The sequence below is a fragment of the Macrobrachium rosenbergii genome, chromosome 1 (assembly GCF_040412425.1).
Source record: "Macrobrachium rosenbergii isolate ZJJX-2024 chromosome 1, ASM4041242v1, whole genome shotgun sequence".
In the NCBI taxonomy this organism is placed as follows: domain Eukaryota; kingdom Metazoa; phylum Arthropoda; class Malacostraca; order Decapoda; family Palaemonidae; genus Macrobrachium; species Macrobrachium rosenbergii.
Window position 1 is genome coordinate 56,797,714 of NC_089741.1, and position 20,983 is coordinate 56,818,696.

Here is a 20,983-nt window from a genome sequence, read left to right on the forward strand (position 1 = left end):
TCTTAAGGCAATTTTGCAGTTATCAGTGTATATAGACTTTCGAACTACAAGATGAGAGCGAAAATAAGTGAGCGTTTTCTGACGTCGTCGGGGGCGTGGGAGAGAGAGAGAGAGAGAGAGAGAGAGAGAGAGAGAGAGAGAGAGAGAGAGAGAAGAGCGAGCGAGCAATAAATGGTCAGCAGAATGAACTAACGGATTTTATATAATGGTCCGAGTGGGTTATCAATCACAAAGGTACATCGAATTAAGAGTGTATTTAATTGTGATGGAATTAGTGTGTATTTTTAAAATGATATACATGGAACATTTTCTCTGCTTATACTATAATTTTATTTCTCAAAATCAGATGTAAATCGCAATCAATTCTGTCAATTTGCACAAATAGAAATACTGCAGTCAGCTCGAAGTCAAAGACGAGATCAAAGAACCAGCGACAGTGGACACGTTACAGGAAACTTGATTAGCACTACGTTGCCGTCCTTTCCTGCTCTGCGTCGACGTCCTATACCCCCCACCTCCCCCCGTCTTACCCACCCCTCATATTCGCACCACTATTCCCCCCTCACCGCCCCACTCCCCTTTTAGACCTTAGGAGACCTGACGGAGTCTTCTTGTTTGTATGTTAATTCTATCTCTGGCCTTTTAACGCTCAATCAAAGTTCCGACTCCGCGAAGCGTGTGTTTGCAAAGATAATTACACGCCTTGTAACTAGGTGCATAACGCGGACTAAACTTGGTTTGGGAAGGGCGTCGAGGACTGGAAGAGGCAGCTGGTTAATTTACGAAAGATCCTTTTCAGTTGTGTGGATGTGACTTGGAGTTTTTTGAGTTGTGGTGTCAGGTTACAGGTTGAAGTCAGTCGATTCCATGTATTTGATAATCATTTGTTTGTAAGAAAATAAAAGGTGCACAAAGCACATGGAAAACAGCGGGGAAACTAAGTCATAAGTTTGAAATATACGAAGTAGAGCTTAGATGATAAAACACCCGTATCTTATCAGAAAAGTTTGCTATGAAACAGTGCAGTTTAAAAGAACTTGTGCAGTAAAGCTTTATATGCACCTTCCAATTTGTTAGTTGGATGGTTTAGAGTAAGCCGGCTTTATGCCGGCATGGAATCTTACACCTCAGGGGCTTAATGGCCAAAGTTTAAATAATTATATTGTTGGCCATATATTATTTTCAGAACATTTGATACCTTATTAATCAGTACATCTGGCCCAGATTGTGCCCAATTTTAGATTGTAGGTAACGATTTTAGCATTTTTACTGCTGATTGGTTTTACGATTTATATATGTTATCATTAGTGCCATAGTTTTTTATTTTATTTTAGTGGATTATTACAAATTTGGTGTCATTTTATACCATCATCAGTTTCTTATATTTAGGTTTACGATCAGTTTTATTCACCTTACTTGATGCTGTATTTGCCTTTGTGGTGGTCCGTACATTTAATGTCTGTGTTGAGTCCTTTGTGAATTTGTTTTGTAAATAAACCTTTGACATATCTGGATCATTATCATTATTTGTAGCATAATTCTTTTCTTTTGTCAGTTCTTGTAGAAGGGTGGCATGGGGTACTCAAGTATGGGTGTTGTCTAGTATTTTGTGAAAAACTAATGTAACTTTTTCAGAAGCATTAGTAAATGTGAATTTACGAAAGTCTAATTTTAGTCATATTTCTTTGTTGCTTTGTATGCTGTCGTTGTTTGCATTTGTAACCATATAGCCAAGTGTCTCCGCTGTTTGACATTTTAACCCCGTAGTTTTCTTGAAGTAGCGATGTTGGACCCAATATATGCCAATATTGTGCGTTACTTTGTATTTTGTTTGTGATCTGATAATGATTTAGTTCATTCTGTACTTTCATTTTAGATTTTTTTTTTTCGCTTCCCTCTGAATTCACCAATGATACCATATAATCAGCAAATTTTAGTAGATTTGTATTATATATGATGGTGGGTGATAATTTACCTAATTAGGATGAAACACTGGCCGTAGCATGAATTGGTGAATGAGCGTAATGAATCAGTGCAATTGTGGGAATGCTGGTGCGTTTTGCGTTGCAAGCCTTTGTACTTGTATGTATGAAATAAATTTTGCTGCATCGCGACTGGCAGTAAGTGAAGTTTACTTTGGTTATCTGGTGTTTTTTGATAGCAGTGTGTATCTGTGTGGTGGCATTGTGTAATATTATACATATAATGTATATGTATGTATGTATGTGTGCCCGCGCCTGCCCGCGCTTTCGTTATTTGTTTACTTACAATTAGCGATGGTTGGAAGCTTTTCTTATTTGAAAAACTGATATACCATTAGGGTCTGTCAACTCTATAGTGGTTCTTACTATGAGGTCGCCCATGGTGTACGATTAGATGAGGAGGGTGATCAAGGGAAGGTTGATCTAGATTATTATAGTAATAATCAAGGTTATATTGTATACTTTCAAAAGTATACAATATAACCTCAGTAAATGTATTGTCGTCACTACCCAATAGCTGTTGGTAATCTGGCACATTGGTGTTAAACCTGCTGTAGCATATCCCAAGTTCGGTAAGTTAGCAAGTCAGACTCTTAGAAACATAAAGTTACCGATCTTTGCAATCAGTCAAATGTAGGTGCATGCGAACGGTCTTGTCATAAAGAGGTTGAAACTGTATACAGGCAAAACTAAGGGTCAGGGTAAAACCTAAATCAGCGTCACGTACAAACTCGCATTCGTGAATTAATTATCATTGAAGAACTTGGCCCACTCACTATAATTAATTGAATAAAAATGCTCAAGGCTCCATAAGCGTAATGTTCTTGCGTCTTTTTCTTTACCGGGAAGCCAGTAACAACCGATCTTCTAAACAAAGAATTCATCTTCATCCTTCCTGGAATAAAAAAAAATTAGTTTTATTTATTTATTTTTTTTTTTGCCAGAAAGAACAACAGATGAAAACAGAACAGTTGATTAATTCAGCAATCGATGTTAGTATCGGATAAGCCCGATAATCTTACAGTCGCTGTTAACATTCATAGCTGAATGTGGTACTCCAACCTCATTAGCAATACTTAACGCTGGCAGACAGACCAGTGAGTAAACGTAACTTTCGGCTGAGGGAAAAAGTTGAGCAATGCTCCATCGCCAAGCGTACACAAATGTGCCATTTCAGAACAAAGCAAACTTGAAGGCGGGGAGCAGTTTCACGCTTAACGTGAAGCTGAAACAAGCACTGGGAATCTGTTAGATCGCATACCAACGATAATCCCAGGCTTCGGCAAGTTTCATCCGACCTGAAACGCTAGCTTGTGGGATATTGGGAGTGGGGAAGAAGGCGAGGATGTGAGTCGAACATTGTAATTGAAAACATCCCAGATCTTCAAGTTTGCAACAAATATGATTCACGATGATCTGGGTGAAATCATGGACGTTGAAAGTGTTAGGTACGAGTTAAAAAAAAATTAGGAATACTCAATTCATAATACATTCTTCTAGTTAGTAACAAATAGTAGTGATCGATAAGAATCCTCCCCCAAAGAATTTTAGTCCTCATTTCGTTGCACTAAAGTTAGAAGATAACTTCATTTATATTTGACGTTTGTTTGGAAAACCTGAGGAAGTGGTGAGTTGGATTTTTAAAACTTCAATACGGGCCAGTGATTATCAACAATATGTCTTGTACGCACACTCAACCATTTTTGGTGGCTTCTAGTTAAGGTTTTGCATGAATATGAACTGATAATAAAAACTTGGCTGCGTAGAGCATTTCTTATGAAAAAAATAAACAAGCAAAAGAAACAATAGCTAGCGTACCTGCTGAAAGGGTAGTTGCAAATCTAGTGTTTTACGTTACTTTTTCAATAATAAAATGCATTAAAATGAACATGGAAGTAAAAGTTGACTTAGTGGTGAACCGGTAATTTTACCCAGAGCAAACCTATAAAGTAAGTTTTGTTGTTTATGGATTCTTTTATTATTATTATTACTATATTATTGATGTTTTGTGATATTTTTTTCCAACAATTTTTACAGTCAGGAAGGGTTGCGAATCTCGTTTAATTACGTTGGAATTTTTCCCCTGGAATGCTTTTAGAGTGAGGTAAACCTTTGTTGTGATGTTTTTTGTGTTGAGTAATGATAAGAACCAGTTTATATTTATTGTAATAATATAAGCGTTGGCTAGAGGGATTTCGTGGTTTAAGAGACATTGTTTTCGGTAATTGCTTATTGCATCCATTTTTCAGATCTTTGTACGTATCCCCGGAAAACGCAATCTGTCATTGTTGTTATATGTGTTATTGCAACTCCTAAACGTTATTAGATCTTATCGTCTCTTTCATTGTATTATAATGGAGATAAATTGCACATTTATTTCGGAAATGTCACCATTTTACCTGCTTATTTTTTTTTTACTTTGAATCTTCCAGCCCTCATAGAAAGCTTAATTTATACCCCTGTATTTGATACAACTTAACAACTATCTCATTTTTATAGTTAGTCTTAGTGGCCGTGTCCTTGCTGTTCAAGAGCCAGTGCTCATGCTGGCATAAGGCTAGGTAAATCCATAGCTTGTATGAGGTAGTTTCATTTGTTTTACCTCCGAGTGTCGGGAGGCAGTTTACCACGTGCTCTCTCTCTCTCTCTCTCTCTCTCTCTCTCTCTCTCTCTCTCTCTCTCTCTCTCTCTCTCTCTGCCTGCTCGTTTTGCGCGCGCTTGTGCCGTATTAATTGATGAAAACTTGTAAATAAAATGCATGAGGTTTTGTCCCTTAGAGAGGGGGTAGGGCCGTCAGTGCACCTCACGTGGTGCACTATACGCATTACTAAAGGTTGTTTGCAACGTCTCATCTCGCCCTAGCTGCATATACTTTTTTACCATTTTACTTGACGTCCATTCCCTCTTCCTTTTTCTCCATCTTGCCGTCCAACCACAGCATCTCCCTCTTTTCACTGCCTTAAGCGCCGAAAGTGGCCCAGTGCTTGGCTTTATAGCCAAATTTTCATAAGTCAATCAATCACGGGCTTTTGTGCACGTTCTGTAAGACTGCGGGAGCGTCGACGGTGAAGAATAAAAACACCCTTTTGGCTCTACAGATAGGTTTGTGCACGTGGATACATAAACATTTTACGATAGGCACTACGATATAGATTGCCATGAATAAAAGCTGTAGCTTTCACCGGGTAAGGCTTCACATAAAGGGGAGGAAAAGGGTGTGATGAGGCATGAATATGAATCATTATGGGGAAAGGGTTGGTGTGCTGTGACTCCCAGAGAATGAAAATGCGAATACTTGGTCGTCAATTTTTCCCATCAAAACCTCATTACTGAGGCCGGGTTGTACGGAATGGACAAAATGATAAGCATTTTTTATTTGCGCTTCACATTTTACGCTTCATCGCTTTGCCTTTTTGTATTTTGAAGATTTTAATTTGGTACAGTCTCTCTCTCTCTCTCTCTCTCTCTCTCTCTCTCTCTCTCTCTCTCTCTCTCTCTCTCTCTCTCTCTCTCTCGCCTGCTTTGAAGTTATCCGTTGTAAAATTTTGCAGATATTTAATGGGATATTGAGGAATAAATCGGATGAGGAAATAAGGTAGCAGTTTTTGAGCGTACGCCAGAACGTAAATACGACATTGGTTTTTACCGAAGTCTCTGAATCCAATTCTGGCTTGGGGTGTTGAATTTTCACTGGTTTTAGTATCAGAGGAACACTTACAAATGCTCCATCAGACTTTGCAGTTGTTCTTTAAGGTCCTTGCTGTATTAGGACATATTGCAACGTTCATAAGCTCTGGTTTTCACTTTTTTTTCTGATTCAAGAAGCACATTTCAGTACTAACCCTCAGGTAGTACTGAAGGTTTTCCGGTGGTTGTACTTGAACCAGTGCTGAGTAAGGATTTAATTATTTTGTTGGATTCCTGCCCCTGTTAATTAGTTCAGAGCAAAGTACTCCTCCGTATAGTGACCTTTGTTCTTCTCTTTCAAAGGATTCCTGCCCCTGTTAATTAGTTCAGAGCAAAGTACTCCTCCGTATAGTGACCTTTGTTCTTCTCTTTCAAAGGATTCCTGCCCCTGTTAATTAGTTCAGAGCAAAGTACTCATCCGTATAGTGACCTTTGTTCTTCTCTTTCAAAGGATTCATGCCCTGTTAATTAGTTCAGAGCAAGTACTCTCCGTATAGTGACCTTTGTTCTTCTTTTCAAAGGATTCCTGCCTGTTAATTAGTTCAGAGCAAAGTACTCCTCCGTATAGTGACCTTTGTTCTTCTCTTTCAAAGGATTCCTGCCCCTGTTAATTAGTTCAGAGCAAAGTACTCCTCCGTATAGTGACCTTTGTTCTTCTCTTTCAAAGGATTCCTGCCCCTGTTAATTAGTTCAGAGCAAAGTACTCCTCCGTATAGTGACCTTTGTTCTTCTCTTTCAAAGGATTCCTGCCCCTGTTAATTAGTTCAGAGCAAAGTACTCCTCCGTATAGTGTGACCTTTGTTCTTCTCTTTCAAAATCTATGCTGAGGTTTTGGAAGCAGCAGTGGCGTGAAGTATGTCTCAATAAAATGAACAAAATTAGATTTACTTTTTAAATGCTGAAACCGGGATTTGCTGGCCCCGCTTGCTGCCATGTATTTAATTTTGTTGCACAGTATAGGTAAAGATGGAAAGTATAGTTTGGCAACAATTTTAGGAGCGGACACCCTGGACAATTCTAGTGGCCTCTTTTGTTTTATTACAGAATCTGGTCGTCTGGAACAAAAGTATTTCTGAACTTTTTTAATTTAATCACAATTGTGGACTTTTATGTATTTTATATGCCATGAATGTTTTAGATTTTTATAACCTTATTAAGCATTAAAATCAGATATCTTTTCAGTGTGCGTGAAGTTGGTACTTACGGCACCAGATAATTCTCTCTCTCTCTCTCTCTCTCTTTCTTTCTCTAGGGAGTCACAGAGTAGAACACTTGCCGCATTTTATCCTAAGATATCAGTACTACAAAAAAAAAAAAAAAATCAGCATCTTTTAATAGTTGAAAACTTTTAATACATTTTTTAATGCCATCGGTTCCATGCGTAAATTGTCAGAAACAAAATACGACAATGACGGGAATAAAGACTAGTTTGGGTAAGGCATTTAAGACACATTTTACAATAATACATTCCGAATCAAGCTGAATGGTGCAATATATATATATGAGAACACTGCAAAAAATTAGATAACAGTATTGTGGACTTTTTATACCTCTGTAAAAATGAATTCAGGAAACAAACTATTTTTATGTGCCTTGAGGTAATTTCGTTTTCCAAGAATATGAGGGCACACATTTTACAATAACTGACTTGGCAATATATATATATATATATATATATATATATATATATATATTGTATATAATTATACATACATATATATACTGTATATATGTGTGTGTGTGTATTGCCAAGTCAGTTATTGTAAAATGTTTCATATTCTTGGAAAACGAAATTACCTGAAATTACATAAAATAGTTTGTTTTCTGAATTTATTTTTAAAGAGGTATAAAAGTGCACAATATTGTTATATCATTTTTTTGCAGTGTTCTTACAAAGGGACTGTATCATTCAGCCGGATTCGGGAATGTACTGTATATATGTCTTAAATGCCTTACCCAGACTACTAGTCTATATTCCCGTCATTGTCGTATTTTGTTTCTGACAATTTACGTACGGAACCGATGGCATTAAAAAATGTATTACATATATACATGTACGTGCAGGTTTTAACTAAAAATTGCAAAATTCTCATGTGTCAGCTGTGTCCGATTTCCGTATTTGTGTATCGTCAGAGTGCTCATACGGTAGATTGTTTATGTACATAGTTGCACATAAATTTTATGTTGACAGTTTTGGATGTATTTCGTTGCTTTCGTACGTTCCATTTTTTCCTCACATCCTGTTTTGGGTGGGCTGTATTTTTCCTCCTTTCCAACAGCTGTCTGTCGGAAGATATGTATTAGGCATGCAGTATTTACTTGGTACTTGCACCTAACGGGTTATGAATGATATATGTACAAAACTTATTGTATAATATAAAAAAAAGATACCGTAAAGCAGAATAGTCAGAGAAATACTACCTTGCATACAGAGAAGAAAGGACTGTTGATGGTCACAGTAGCGTGGATCTAACGTACGTTTGAGCCTTGTCATATAAATAGTTGGAATAGAGGGCCTGCAGACAGTTCCTTGATTACCATGTTCGTGACTTGTTTTCTAGGTGGCCGTATTTTTGAGACTAAGGTCCACACACCTTTCGAGGGTTAAGTGTGGTTAGGCATGTATACGGTTTCCAGACAAGGTACCTGTCAATAATTCACTGCGTCTTCGCTTGGTTAAAATGTGTATGTGTACGCCCCTTGTAAAACAGGAAGGTTTCTCTGTTTTTTGTTTTGCCCACCATCCAGACTTTTGTTAAGTTTGTTTATGAAAATGTCAGCTTCAGATTGAATCAACTTTTTTTTGAAGATTTGAACTTCCTCAGAAGGTACAGTCGTCGAGTTTAATCCCTGATCTTTTAAAAATCACTGGGGCGAATTTCATTCATTGTTTGTATCTGGTGACTATTTCATAATATTTTCGAACATTTAAGCGCTGTTTACATAAATATATTCTTAACACATGCTTCCTTTCGTGCGGGCACATATATATTGCGGTGTGATGATACTATTATATTATGTGATTGTGCGGTGTTTTTTCATGTGGTCCTGTGTTTTCATGGTTTCTTATTAAAGGCACGATTTTCCTGTGATGCAATAAATGTCAAATATTAATGGTATTTCTGCAGAAATTCCAGGAACACAAAGTATTTTTTTATAGATCTCTCATAAACGTACACCCTTACTCTCTCAACCTCAGAAGGAGTATGACATAAATCTGTATACTGTTAGATTCACCTGGTCTTCTGCTCTCATGCCGCATGGTGTCACGAACAACCCGTAGATCATGAATTGAAGACAGAGGGCTATTATATTGGTGTTAGACTGTAAATCAACGTAATTGCAAATTGTGATGCACTAATAGGACAGTAGATTAGAGGGATTTAGGAAGTGTTTATGCTTTCTGGTTGTATGATTGTGGGGTTTGTTTGTTACTGTACTAGCGTGGCATTCTTGTTATTAACATATAACTGGAAATTACAAGCGTTGTTACTGATATGAGGGAATTCTCGAAAAGTATACACCCGGTAACCCCCTTGAGGTCCATCGTATCGCAGTTCTTATTACATGAATGCAAGGTCGCTTAGGTTCATATCGTCAATACCTTCAAGTGCTAGTCATACTATGCTTGCGATAATAGATTATTGACGTATTGAAAACCATAACTACGAAGTGACCGTGACCATGCTCCCAGCCAGAAGGTAAGCAGGGTTAAATATAAAGGAGAAAGTGGCTATGGTACACAAGATAAATAGAGACGACTTATCGCATCTTAAAGGAGGAAGAGTACCTTATTTGCTGTAGTATTTTTAATTTGGCAAACAAAAGGATTTTACAAGGAATATTGCTAGCCATCTCCGTTCCGCCCTGGTCTCTGTCAGTTGCGTCTTCTCTCTCTGGAAGGAGAGGTTAGTTTATCTCATGGAGTTTTGGTCGAGCGAAATAGTTAAACCGCTATGCTGATAGTTTGAAAGGTGGTTATACTGGTCCTGTATTAATGACTGCCCTTTGTCATTTCTCTTGAAAGAAACTTTTGCTCTACGCCAGGTGGTTAAGTGGTTACTTTTTTCCTTTATGCTTAATTAAACATTGTTCCAATTATTAACTAGCGATTGTTCATAGAAAGTTTGTTAAATGCGATTTTAATGTCAATAATTTGGATTTCTGATGCATTGCCACTTACCTCTGAGTATTTCAAAGTGCTTTCCACACTTGGCAGTTCTTATACCCTCAAGTCATCTACACTATTTTCAGTTTTGTTATGAACTAATTTTGAATGGAGTATGTTTTTGTAAGTAAAAGCTAAATTTCTCTTCCCGGTGCAAAGTTATTTAAAGTGTGTTTAATTTCAGCAAATGGCCTAATCTTCTTTTTCTCATCAAATGTTTTTTGCATGTTTGGGCCAAGAAAACTTATTTCTTGCTTTACCCAAAGTTTTCTCAATGAAATGTTTTGAGTAAAAATGTTTGGCAAAACTTCAAGAATATGTTCTTAATTTGTTGTCCGAAAACTTCGCGTCACACTTACTGTAAGCTCTTTTGATAAATCATAATTACTTTGGATTTCATTAGTGGTTTGTGTAGGGAATAGACGTTATTGTAGTTTTGGCATTTGTTGGTTACATATGTACAGAAAATTTACAAATTTGTAAAATTGGGTCATGTAAAACAGAAACCTATGAAATATAAATCATCAGTTGCAAGTTCCATATTTCCGACAAACTGTATAACCTAGAGGAAATAGAGCTGACGTAATTTTGCATATTTTTTTCACATCAGTCTATAAATACTTGATTTTTGCAAATGTCAGGTTTTAATTTTTACCACTTATATTTCCAAGCGAGTTCTCAGAATAAGAGTAAAAAAAAATATTTGCATCGCCATCTGAGTGTTTTATTGTGCAATAGCAGGTATAAATAGCAGTAAACTATATGTCATTGGAAAGCCAAATGATCACAGTTCTACCTTTGGAAAATACACTCATAATCTTGTACGTCATTTTTGATTAGTATTCACATACCCAAATTTCCCAAGTTTGAGATTCCGTGAATTGCTCATTGGCGAATGATAGCTTGAACATTGTTTTATTTGGGGAAAATTCATGTTTTGATGGAACTCATTGTTACGAGGATTGCAATTATCCATTCTGTAATTACCAGACCAGTGAAAGTCGGATTGTTGTCAGGTTGGCTGCATCTGTTTTTTTTTTTATTCTACAGGAAATGGCACAGTCCTTTTTGGTAATTGCTCATGAGGCAACGGGACTCGGTTTATTGAGGGAACAGGTGACAGCGTTTTAAGGTTCATTTTTTGTGTGCAGGTTCATATTGGGAACATCATCAGCCTGTCTAAATTGCACAGTTGCACATAGTTGTGATATAAAAAATCTTTGAAATTGTTCCTCTGTTCACTTATAAAATATTTGGCCATTTATGATTGACTTCAGTGCCTTTTTTCTTTAGTGCTCGAGGCTCTGTTGGAACCGGGACGCTTTCCAGTTATCTTTGAACGTCAGTAGAGTAGACGTTCCCTAATGAGAGTTATTGCGAGCGTCGCTTTGAGGTTTCAGGGAATTAATTTCCACTTGTCATATACAACACCCTCGGAAAGGTCGTTAACTTTGGCGAAAGGTCATGGTTGATGGGGAAAATGTACGGAAGTACGATGAATGATGAATGTGAAGTGTTCATTATTAGAATGATAAATATGTGATGGCTATTATTAGTTTATTCTGTATATTGTTATGTGTTACTATAATATTTTTCAGGCTTCCGTAAATTTGATTTATCCATTGAAATTATACTTCTATTTCAAAGTCTTTGATTCTTTGTTTGGAATTATTGATTTATTAAGGATAATGCACCAAATTTGTAGCGAAAATTCTTCTTGAGAAGTCTTACATCAAAAAATCAAAACTGTCGTTCATTATGGAAACAAGATTGTATATTAAAATGTTTATTCATATATATATATATATATATATATATATATATATATATATATATATATATATATATATATATATACATATACATATACACACACATATAAAGGGAATGTTATTGAATTCAACTTTTCTCAAGGTTAGGCATATGTAAATGTTCGTATGTTTTATGTAAGTATTCTCTGTTAGAAGCGCCTGGTAAGTAGTTTTCTTAAATTAGTCATGAGGACAATATGTGTGGAAAACAAAGTTGATGGGTAGGAATTTAGAAGCTGAAAGCATATCTGATCATCTTGGAGTGAAGATGAATATCGAAGGTAGTTTTCAATTTGACTTTTAATGTGTTCAGAGTTGATGGTGCGATTTTGATGTTAGCGATTAGTGAAGGAATAAATAAGTTTGACTCTAGTATGGCAGAAGGGAGAATGATACATAAGAGTGCAATAGAGATAATTTAAGGGTGAATGGAAACAAAGAGTTGTTTCTACGGAGGGTGTAAGAATGGAAGTGGTTGATTAAATGCTGCTATAATGCTTGAATGAGAGAATAGGTAAAATGTAACTAGTATTTCTTTTTTTTTATTATGGGTTCTGCAAAATGAGACTTCATAAGAAAATTCTGTATTCTTTCGTACTTTGAGCAGTTATTTATTTTTATGATGTTTGTTATAGCGTAAGAGGACTTTTGATATTTAATCAACGATTAACTACATTGCTTACTGCTTACAGTTTCAGTTTTTTGCAAGTTAATTTTTGTCCAATGTCTAATGAATTGCAATTTTTTTTATTACACCAGTATGTTGGCCCTTTTCTCTACATTATAGCATTCCTTAGTCTATTGTTTTATCACTCCACGTACCTTTAATATCTTTCTTCAAATTGTTCATTCTTTTCGAAAATTTTCTTGAAAAAATCATAATACGGCCTGCAAATTCCAGGTAGGTTTAATATTTTTCAGTGGCATTTTTCAATTGTATCTGAAATACGGGTTTCCTTTGATTACAAAGTAGATATGTATCGTTCCCTAAATGAAATAAGTATTCAGTGCAATAGTAAGTATGTCGCAAATGTTATACATAAGTTTGGATGAGAGTATTTGAAAAGTAGTTGGTTGAACTGCTGCTCTCAATTCAAGTTATTTTTATCCCTTTATTAGAGGTTATTCTAATTTTTGTAGAAATTATTTTTTGTCATTATAGATATTGAAATGAATGGGTTTGAGCTTGTAGTTCTGATAGCATACTGTTGCTGTAAAAAAATGTTGCTATATAGAGATAAAAGCCTACATATGGTAAAATCCGCTTTTTGACATGCTGGGCCAAGGCATGCTCATTCTGCATAATTTATAGGCAGGCAAGTGGCGTGGGAGTCTGGCCCTGGTAGGATTACCTGCAGACAACGCTAAAGGACGTTACTTACCATTCCAAGACTCATTAATGGGTCAAGTTTTAGTTTTAACCCTTAGTGGCTCTTCTTTCTTTCCTTCATTATATCTTCAGCTGAAAACACTTATGGACAGAGTCAGACTATAAATCCATGACGGCTTTTAAGGGAAATCAGCCTGCAGAGAGATATGGGAAAAGATGTTTAAATAAATAAGTATGAAGGAATAGAAAATAAAACTGATGCACCAGAAATTCTGGAGAATGAAGTTATTGGAGATGGGAAGATTCCACAACTGCAATAAGTAAGCTATTCCACATTTTAGTTGTAGCCAAAATAAACCTTTCAGCAAACTGAGTAGTATTAAACCTGATGCTGGAAAATGACATGCTGTTTGTAGCAGTAGGCTTGCCTAGTGATAAGAGCAAAAACAGCTAGGTCAGGTAAACAAGAGTGCAGAGGACTTCTGTTGTTGTTGTACATTTCATTCAGCAAGCATAATGAACTCACTTTGTGTGTGTGCCACAAGTCAACATTAGGAGTTGACGAAATAAACTTGACCAATGATATAACTATCCAAGAGTTTGAGATTCAGCACTAGAAAACCACACTGGAGAACAGTCCTCCAAACAAGGATAAGGAAAAGAGTTAAAGCACTTCGATATGATAGCTTCATCTCAAAACATTATAAAACATCTCCATAAGATACCGAATTTTAGAAGAACAGAGGAAGCAGTATTATTATATGCCTTCCTAAAGCCAGTTTCTTATCAAAAGTTACACCTAAAATCTTAAAAACGAGTTACTGACATTTATAACTGTAACATACAAATTTAAATCAGGATCAAAGGCAAAAGTGGTTTTGAGCAACTAACTATCATATTTTGAGTTTTAGAAGGGTTAGGCTTCGTGCCCCAAAGCCTGCTCCACTCATCACATCTCTTTTCTAGGATTCCGCAACCACAGACCTAAGGTGGCAAAAAGGAACAACAGTTAGAAGACCAGCATCATCGGCACTACCTTGAACACCTGAAATGACATTACTAAAGCTACTATGCTTGCCATCATCACAGACCCTTTAGGTTCTGCCTGTTAAAAATTCATTTAAAATATTAATAAAAGATCAATCAGTTCTCAATCTTAGCTTGCAGAGTGCTTCGTGATTAACACAGTCAAAGGCTGCAATAAAATCAAGACCGACCATGCGTGCCTCTGACCCTCATCAAGAGCACTCTGCAAGATGGTATATAGATATTGACAAGAATGCACCACAAATACCAGGATCTTTACAAAACCCAATCTCTAATGCTGGTAGCAAGTTAATTTCAACAGGGGTAATTGAAATTCAGAGGGGTATGGGGATGGACTTAACCCCTTAATTAATGCAGGTTTTTTTTCCTTCCTCCAAACATATGGGAAAATTGAAGTCCAGCTGATCTTCTGAAGATGGTAGTAGTGAGATCAGCGGTCATTTTTTTTTCTTTTTTTTTAAGAAGGGAAGGATCTGTTAGGGCCTATGCCGCCATATCTGCCAAGGCCCAGGAGCAAAGTTTTGACTTTTCTAGACCTGAAGGTCATTGAACAGAACTTAGGCTCTTGAAAGCATGGCTGAGGCACCACCAAGGACTCATCACTATGTTTGCTCACAAAGACTCGAGTCAAAAGTTTTTCCTTCTGTTTAGGGCAATATACAGTAGTTCCATCAGCTCCTACAGGGAGAGGCATGCTTGAATCTACTCCAAAGAGTGATGCCTTGAGGATAGACTGCCCTTATGTTCACCATCACTGGAGAGCAAAGATCTTCACATCCCCATTATAAGGTCTCTTACTTAACTCTGTCATAGGCAGTCTGAGCTTGACTTCTAAGCTAAGCTCTGAGATTATTCAGTGAAAAGCCCAATTAATTGTTTTTCCATAAATGATGATATTGTTTTTCATGGTAGGCAAGCCTACATGCAGCATTAAACCCTGGCTTACCTTTACGACAAAACTTGAGGATTTCAGGAGGAATTCTCCTTTCTATAATAGTCTTATTGTGATCATTTAAACACACAATGAATATCACTCAATTTGTGCACAATAAGCTCACTATGAATGCCATCCCAATTGGCCTGGGATTTAAAGTATACCTTTCGTGAAAAGCTAACTTCAGGAATAACCTGGTCTATCTCCATATTAGCTTTAATCAAACAGTGATCAGGTGAACCCACTAGTGAACCTGTTTCACAAGATACGATCCCTGAATACAAGGTCAAGTTGGTTGCACACAACCAGAAATAATGGAGAAATCTAGAGCAGCAACACCATGATTCTCTGTGGCAGTAACTGAACTCAGCCATTCATTGTGATGAGCATTGTAATCAACAACGAAAATTAATCAAACCCTGGAGTCAGCTTACTGAACTGCTGCCATTTGGGTAAGCAAGCAGCTTTACATAGAGTCATCCAAATCTGGGTTCCTATAGCTAGAAAAACATAAAGGTTTATGCCTTCCACTGACTTTGACCACTTGTGTTTCATGACCTCCACACTCATACAGTTACCTATGAAATGCAGAGAAACCCCTCACTGATATGAGACCTTGGATTGGCATTATGCTTGAGTAAAATGGGCTTCTTAAACTCTGGAATCAGCAGTTCTGAAACATGTTGCAAGTCAGACACAAGAGTTTCAGAATAAAAGATATCAAAATTAACAGCAGCAACATCTAAGTCCTTTTTATTCTTATATAATCCACAGACATTGCTACTTAAGATATAACATTTCTGTGATCAGTTCTGTGGACCAGGATTAAGTTCAGTATCTCCAGAATGAAGCAACAACATGTAAAACAAACATAAAGGAATATTTACAAACTACAATAACAGGTACAAATATACATGTAAAATCAGTACTGTAAAGTGTATGCCCAGTAAAAAGGTAAAATCTTCACCAGAATGAAATTAGTCAACTGGGATGAGCTGGCACACCCAGCAAGGATGGATACATCTCCAGATTTACCAGACACTTGAAGGAAGGACAGTAATGGTGGTTTTGAAAATGAGTTTATGGGTTAAGATAAAGAAAAAGCAAATCATTAAGGTAAGGCAACCTCTTGTTAAACCCCCAGGCATCCTTGGCCTTACCTCTAAGCCTGCTCTGCATGCCATTTGAAAAACAAGAAGAGGAAACTGACAGAAAAGTGTGCCTGAGTTTCCCCCCAAGCAAGGGAGCTCCAATTCAAGACAGTGGAAGACCCTGGTACAAAAGGCTATGGCGCTGTCCAAGATTGAAGAACAGTGGTTTATTTGGGAGTGGCCTTCTCCTTTGAAGAGATGCCTACATGGTTAGTGAGTCTTATACACAACAAAGATAGAACAGGTTGAAAAGGGTTAGAGTGTAGGGGGTTCAGTGTTGTCAAGTGTGTGTCATTAGTCAAAGATAAGCTATGAATATGCCAGACTGTTGGTGTGGACATAGAAAAAGTCCGTGATCAGAGAGAGACACAACAACAGATTTAATTTTTCTAGTGGTAGTATTTCAACAGGCAGCTGGTTTCTTGGCCAGCCTCCTTAAATTCACACGATTATCTTTCATATTTTAAATGATGACGTAATCCTAATGTAACAGGTTGAAAACGCTGGGAAGAAACATGCCCTGATAAATATTGTACTTTTCTGCTGAAGTCTGAAAACCTCTAGTTACTCAAACCAATTCAGTGCTCCTAAAGTTTTCTGTAGGAGCTCAGCAGGCATGTCTATGAGGTACTTTTTTGTATTTCCACTGTATCATAGCAAGTTCTGTACTGCATCTGCTCCTATCATAAATAGATATTTGCCAAGAAATGAGCCAAAGCAGCACCAACATCAGAGAATACACAGGTCTTCTTCCATTAGTACAGCCTAAAAGCTCAAAGTTCCTTCCTTTTTGAAGTTCCTGAGCAAGACTCATCAATCACCCTTAGTTACTTCACAAGAATGCCCAGCCTAGTAACCTCAAATTAGTAATTCATTGTTACCTTTAAATAGGACCCTGTCACACCAGTTTCTTGCAGATGATAACTTTCATAGTAGAGGCCACTCTTGTTAAGGTCATGTATAAACAGCATACGGCTTTAGTTACAGCATGGTGAGAAATAATTCAGGTAATGCCTAGCACATCATACTCTTTTGAAGAAACTGACTGTGGCTTAATGTTTGACTTTCTTGGTCTTATTTTTGGTTCTGTGTAGGGGCTCTTCCTTGGAGTGAGACTACATCATGGAGTACTAGGAACAGTACTCAATGAACCTATTTGTTGCCTCCATTCTTGACTGGTAAAAACATGCCTTCTGAAGTGCTGATCTCAAAAGTAAGGTGCAGTTTGTGCAGCTGTTCAACAGACCAATCCTAACACCATCATTACGGCTTCTCACTTGAGCCCTTGATGATCATCATGAGCAAGGACATGTCATGAGCTATCTCCAGCAGCGTGAGGGCAGCATCATATATGTGAGTGCTGTTTAATATTTTGATCTAAGTAGGATTCCAGTGTGTGCTAATCACACTAGATGGTTGACTCTACATTGTTCCACAGTTAGCTCTGATTTTGAAGTTAAACCTAGCCATAATATGCTCAGGTCAAGTACCAGAGGGGGAGCAGCAAGTGGCCTGACAACCAGTTCATCTAGCAGTTCCTTTATTACCAGGCAAGTACGTAATCCATCCTTGCAATTCAAAATGAGGCCACATCAGACTTACGTTTCCTGTGAAACCTTCAATAAATTCACAGTAAGCACCTCGTAGACCTGCTGTAACTTGGATGAATTCCCTGAGACCTACTCCTGTAGGATCAGTTGATATTCCACCAGGAGTTACCCCAAAATTTAGCACAACACCAGTACAACCTAAGTGAACTATGGTTTTTCAGTTTTTTATGTGATTGGAACAGCATAAATCTGTGCTGAAAAACAGAAACATTGACTGTAGAAACAACACACAAAGTCAACAGGTCGCCTCAAAACTCATTTTAGTGTTCATAGAAATCTTGTTTATTGCTTAATTAATGGTAGCCACAGTGTGAAGCATGCATTTTTGGCTGGGGAAAAACAAAAGAGCAAAACACAGTAGTACCACAAACCCTGACATGACCTCAGGCGCAGTGTTCCTAACCTTTCTCAGTGCCATCAGTGCACCTCAAGTAGTGTAGTGTAGGCACTATAAATATTGTTTGCAGCATCCTTTGGCCCCTAGTTGTACCAACTTTTAGCCTTTACCTTACCTCCATTCTTGCTTCCTTTCTTCAGTCTTGCTATCCAGCAATGGGTTTTTTTTCCAGTTTCATCTTTAGATTCTTGTCATTTATTTCCTTTGTTTTCTGGATATCTCTATCTTGATGTTCAACCACTTAAACGGCTTCTTTTCACTTTCTTAAGAGCTGTGTGACTGAAAATGCCCCAGTGCTGGGCTTCTAGCTTAAGTTTCATAACTCAATCAGTCAGTCAAAGGGCAATGTGTCCTAATTGCTTGAAATAAGAATCGTCAACAAAAGCTTACTTTAAACACTTAAGGTCGTTGATATCGTATTTTGTCTTCTTCCAGAATTGGAACACATACAGGTATTGTGTCTCTTCTGCTAGCAATTGTGGGTACATTTTGCAGTGTGGAGACAAACCTTGTACATCTACAGCCCCCTAGTCTCTCATTAAGGCATAGAGTGCCAACTGCTGTCTAAGGTAGTGGGAGTGAATTCCTTTTAACACTCTCCTTAATGTTATTACACATGTCAGTATTCTGGGCGAGGGTATCTGGGCTATTAGGATCCACAAAATTATCATCATGCTTACTGGTATGATGTATATCCTTCTTCACTAAAGGTTGAATAGTTGCCCCAGCTTTTACTCATAACCAATGAATTTGGAAGAATATATTTTTCACCTGTTTGGAAGAACATACTTTTCAGTTATGGGATGTAATGTACCTCTTGTCTTTTGGAATTTCTGTATTCTCATCAAATACTGGGGCACAAATGTCTTGGCAAGTTCTGTCCACGATTATATTAATGCTGGATAACATGAGAGTCATCAGTTTCTGTTAATCAGTTACCACAGATGGGTTTCTGGGTGTTGAACCAAAAGTAACACACCTCAGAACTGAGATTGCAGATCAACAATAAATTGCCAGGCGTTCCATGAGTTACAGCCAACAAAGGTGTTTAAGATCATGCTGGAGGAAAGTATGAAGTTCTGATGGTGATTGCTGGTGGTGGCCACTTTATATTTTCTGGTTATGTTTATTTAGCATTTAATGAAAATTTGAATTATTGGAAACAATTATAGGCTGAAATTAGAATAATATCAAGGTATCTCTTTTTCTCACTACTTATAAACCAGTGGTAGGAGAGGATGGCCCTGGGTAAAAATACCCATGTATTGTCCTGACCCGAGGGTGGTGATGTTGGTGGAAGTTACACAAGAATAAATATAAGGATATCAAGTGGTTTTTATGTGGTTGAATGTTCATTCAAAATTCATATGCTTCTGTTCCATAAAAAAAAGTAAGCAGTGTATTATTTTGTCAGTTTACCTCAGTGTTGGGTGTGGCTTTAGGGAACTGTTGGGGCACTGTTTACAGGCATTACTCTTGAGAGCTGTCAGGTTACATTGCACCACCCTTTTAACATTTCATGGAATATGGTTTGTATCGCCCTTCCGTACCATCACCCTGTCTTCCCTTGAGCCTGAAAAAACCCATGGCAATGTAGGATCGTCCCATTTGTAGGGAATTTTCTGTAAATTTGATCAGCCATACCAAGGGAAACGTGGTCATTGAGATTATTTCCCTCGTTGCGAGTGAAGTTTGAACTAGCTCATTCTTATTTCTCTTAGTTAAACGCAATGCCCCCACACTGTACTAAAGTTATCTGCGTAGGACGGCAGCTTAAATGTAAGCACTCCCTTGACTGGTGTCTCAAGGGGAGTCTTTTGACATATAATATTTCTTTTGACATATAATATTTTGACATATAACATTTGGCTGAAAAAGATTAGTATGGTCGACCTCCATAGTCACCCAGTGTGTAGAAAGTCAAATATCAGAAAGTCAAAACACGGTTCTTTCATTTGACAAACACCACGCTCCTTTACACACACACACACACACACACTCTCTCTCTCTCTCTCTCTCTCTCTCTCTCTCTCTCTCTCTCTCTCTCTCTCCCCTCCTGTATCCACTGTCACAAAGCTTTAAAATTTTGCCCTTGTGGTTTTCTTGTACTTTGAATTTTTATCCCAAAGTATATAGCGTCTCGTATGGGTAAGTTACACATACACCTAGGAAAACGATGAAAGTTGAACGAAGTGAAAAAAAAACAAAGGAAAATCTGCCCATTCCTTGATAACTAACTAATGTGAATAAATGGCAAAATTGCGAAAAGTACTTTTCGAGGGCATAGTTATATTTACAATGGACTTAAACACCTACTTACAACTTTAACTTTCCTTATAGGACCTTTGGCCTTGACAAAAGTGCCCATTCTACTTTCACGTAAGTTTCCTGGCCGTGTTAGAATGTTGAAAGAAATAAAATGTGTTTTAGAGCGAGTGTATCTGTTTTAACAAAACAGTCATTTTACGAACAGTCTAGTCTATAGAACGAACGTTTTCCTTTCCCTACAGAACCTCAATAATTGAAAAGTCACGACTTAGCCTTTTCCCTTAGGCGGTATTACAAAAGGTCATTTTGGCAGACGCCAGGCTTCGCCTTGCCACCGGTACGGACTGTTTGGGGATAGGTGAAGGAAGGTCGAGAAGGCGATGGCATTCCGATCGTAAAAAGTGCCACTGGTGTAACGTGGAATAATAAATCCTTTCTGCGTACTCACTCTGTTTGTACTAGTGCTGTACCTGGAACACGTTAAGCAGCATGTAATTCACCGCTGGCACACTAATCTGTTGTTAGGCTAAATGGTAGTCTTGTTTGGCCGAAGCCTTTACCAGTGTTGATGAATTGCAGACTTCTCTGTAATTATGCC

General features: G+C 37.5%; 1 long non-coding RNA gene across 1 annotated transcript in view; it reads left to right on the forward strand.

Moving 5' to 3' along the window:
* LOC136838698 (uncharacterized) overlaps positions 1-20,983 on the forward strand; it is a 1,076,993-nt gene that overhangs the window by 54,308 nt on the left and 1,001,702 nt on the right. The gene's annotated exons all lie outside the window — the stretch shown is intronic.